At 28.7% G+C, this 3,633-nt stretch overlaps 1 long non-coding RNA gene across 1 annotated transcript; it reads right to left on the bottom strand.

Annotated features, from left to right (window-relative positions):
* Positions 1-1,068: 1,068 nt before the first annotated feature.
* LOC145105099 (uncharacterized) lies at positions 1,069-3,071 on the bottom strand. The gene is made up of 3 exons (XR_013707242.1): positions 2,803-3,071; positions 2,469-2,542; positions 1,069-1,418 (listed from the first exon to the last, which is right to left on the bottom strand). It is a non-coding gene; the product is annotated as an uncharacterized LOC145105099 (long non-coding RNA).
* Positions 3,072-3,633: the final 562 nt, after the last annotated feature.

The following is a 3,633-nucleotide window of genomic DNA, read 5'->3' as shown; positions in this document are numbered from 1 at the left end:
TCAATTTTCATTAATTTATGAAAAAAAAACTGTTAAACGTTCTTAAATATACCTATCATATATCTATGTTATTTGTGTTTTAAAATTATATTAATCCGACATGTATTTTAAGTATTAAAAATATGATTGCTGATGTACATTAGCATATATTGTAGTTTCTTTTTTCCACATTAATGCAATATATTTGGTAATATGTAGTGCGATAAACTTGGTAAATAAAACTACCATATAAGTTAGTTTTGGTAAATCACTAAATATTTTACTTAAAGGTTACATTTAATCTTAAAATATAATTACACTGAGTCCCGCGTATTAAATAGGTTAATTTAAAAAGAAAATGTTAAATATAAAAGTCTAAATATTTGAGAAGTTTGAATTTATAAGAAAACAAGAAAAATAATGAGTTATTATAACATAAATGTTCTTTTATCTTTTAAATTAAAACAAATAATTTAAATATATAAACAAAATAAACTAATAAGCTTTAATTTTGGAAATTTTGAAATTAAAAGGTAAGTTTATTAATGAAATTGATATCCATTTATTGTAATTTTTACATTAAAATATTATGTTGAATTTAATAAAATAAAAAAACTCATAAAATAACATGTGGAAAAAAATTAATTCAAAATAACCATAAAATAATATTTGGCAAATTGAATGAGAATGTGACAAGTTGAAAAAAAAACCTTCATTGCTTAGAATAGATGTCTCTTAAATAAAATGATTTCATTTTGGTAAAAAAAAATCTACCATATATGATAGAAACCGTTTGTTAAAAATCAAAACTTATGAAGCTAATAATGTACTAACATCACGTAGTTTAATTTGGTTTATTTTAACTCGTGATGCTAAAGAATTAACTTGCTAAATTTTGAGCTTTCAGCCAGTTATCCACATCTGGTTTGAAATATGAAAAATAAGTTGTTATTTCTGCCATGAAAAGTAAGTTCATATCTCAAATAAACGAAAGTACGATACTATTTTTGAACTTTCTTCCAGTGACACAGATGGTCAAAAAATGAAAAGTTAATTGTTATTTCTGTCATATAAAGCAAGTTACAGATATGGAAAAACAAAAGTTAATTGTTATTTCTGTCATATAAAGCAAGTTACAGATATGGAAAAACGAAAGCACCATAATATTTTTTGAACTTTCTATCAATCAATCCCACATCACACAAGTGGTAAAATAAAATGAAATTCTGCTACTTATTCCATAAAAAATAAGTTACATGAAAGTGCCATGGTATTTTTTTAGTTTTCTACCATGTCATTAAAATGACACATAATTCGTTATTTTTGCCATGAAAAGTATGTTGCAGATTTCCAAAATTTCTACTCCATAAACCACCATCACCCCGTTTAAGAGCTTTATCCCTCTGCCATCCAAAGCCTTTTTGAGCATATGGCACAAACTTCATTAAGAAAAATAATGAAAAGTCATGTTTTTGTAAAAGGGTGTTTTCTTTAATAAGAAAAAATAGTTAAATAAGAATAATGTTATAAACTGGAAATGAACATAAACTTGAAAACTAATAAACAAATGTCTTCCTTTGTAACGGTTCAAAAAGAAGAAAAACTAAAGTAATTTACACTATGTAAAACAACAAAAAGAAAAAACTATGTCAAGGTCTAGACATTTTACCGACGGAATGTTTCGGATGCCGACTACTAAAAACAACTAAAATAACAATCGAACATATGTTAGCTTCCAAAACACACCAAAACTTGTCATTACTAAAGCTAATTTTAGATTTAAAGCTCCAAATTAAAATAACTATTTTTTATTGTATATAGAGTTGCACACTTGGTCTAGAAATCCAAATGAATTTTACTTGGCATCAAATAATCATTTATATAGTTAACTTCAAAAGTTCCATGGATAATTGAAACAACAGGGGTAAAAAACACAAGAAACTTACCAACAATGATTAGATGTTGTTGTTTTTGATTTGTTATCATTTTCGTCTACATGCTCCAGGTTCAACAACCGAGCTTACCACGCAAGTTACTCGGAAATGAAGCATAAAATAAAAATAAAAACCTAAGAAAAACTAATCTCCAATGGAACCACATAAAGCCTTTTAATAAAAAAACTTTTTTGCTTCTTACAGGTTAAATGCTCATTGAGTAGTCTCATCAAACACTTGGTGTTCGTATAAATGGCTTTAGAAAGAACATAAAACTTTAAAAGTTAGAATTATAACTAACATGGATCTTATATGGCCTTCATTTCAGTCTTCGGTTCCATAGAGACCATTCGTGTAATTTACTCAAACCCTTTAAATGGACATGGATCAGTTGACTATGTAAAGCTATTAGATCTCATATGATAGGTATATCAACCGATATATATCATTTCTAATTAGAGTCCGATCTAATGTGAAATAATGAGAGACATGGATGCTAAAAGCTTGAAACAGAAAAAGAAAAAAAGAAGAAAAATGAGAAGAATTGAACTTTACCTTTGATAACATTGCAGATCTAAACCAACTTAGAAGAAACTTTCCGTCTTCAACCCACATGTCGTCCATCTCACCTGCAACCCACCGAAACACCAAATCAAATTCATTAGAAGGAAATAAAATCGAAATTATTTTCCAGACAAAGCTCACTGTCTTCCTTTAAAAGAGAGAAACATGTGTTAGGGTTTGTATGGGGGAAATACTTCATGGCGGTGGGTTTTATACAAGGGAAGTGAACAAAGACGCATCAGCCATCGGAGGGATATTTGAATCAACATGTTAATATTTGCTAAAAAAAGTTTGATTGGTTCCACATGTATGAGAAAATTTTAACCTGTGACATAGATCAAAACAAAAGTGGTCGTCGTCTACATCTTTAACAGGTGGGCATTGGTCACCGAATGCGAGAGTGCACAAGGGTTTTAATCGATTCAATCCCTGTGATGTGAGAAAGGTGGTGAAGATGTCATTGTTTGATGTTGGAGGTCACCGATTAGGGAAGAGAGAAGGAGGAGAGTGGTGGTAGTGGTGGTGGTGGTTGCGTTAAACGATGACGGAGATGAAGGGCATTAGCATTCGGTTTTGGAGAGAAAAGATGAGAGAGTGTGGTCATCATTTAAGGAGACTGGAGCGACATATTAGGAGATTTTGTAATTCAAATTTGAAGTTGAATGTAACTAACTAACCATATATCCTTAATTTGTGCTATTCACGGAAGTCTTCTGAACAAACAATAAATACTTTTATGGGATTATTATTTATTTTATGCATTAAATATTTATACATTTAGTTTAAAATTTGGACTATTTAAATTATAATATTATTATATTAATTGTTTTTTGTACTTTAAGCTTAAACATTTAGACGTCTTAAAAAAATAATAATTTTACTATATTCAAACTATTTTTAGAAATAGTGAGATTTCCTTTATAATATACTAGTCATCTACCCGCTCAAAGCGGAGGGGGCGAGTAGTTTCTTGAGCATTCTATTATTCGGAGGGTTGCATATTCCGATGAACACGTAATGCATTTGCAAATATAATTTATGATTAGATTATATATCTATGATATATGTTGTTGTTTTGAGTTAAAACTAAAAGTACAATGCTTTTAGTTAAAAATAAATTTGTTTAAAAAATATATATCATTGTTTTAGTTAAGAG

The sequence above is a fragment of the Lactuca virosa genome, chromosome 1, assembly GCF_052849685.1.
Source record: "Lactuca virosa cultivar CGN04683 chromosome 1, Lactuca_virosa_CGN04683_v6, whole genome shotgun sequence".
In the NCBI taxonomy this organism is placed as follows: domain Eukaryota; kingdom Viridiplantae; phylum Streptophyta; class Magnoliopsida; order Asterales; family Asteraceae; genus Lactuca; species Lactuca virosa.
This window is presented reverse-complemented; position numbering and strand designations above follow the sequence as displayed.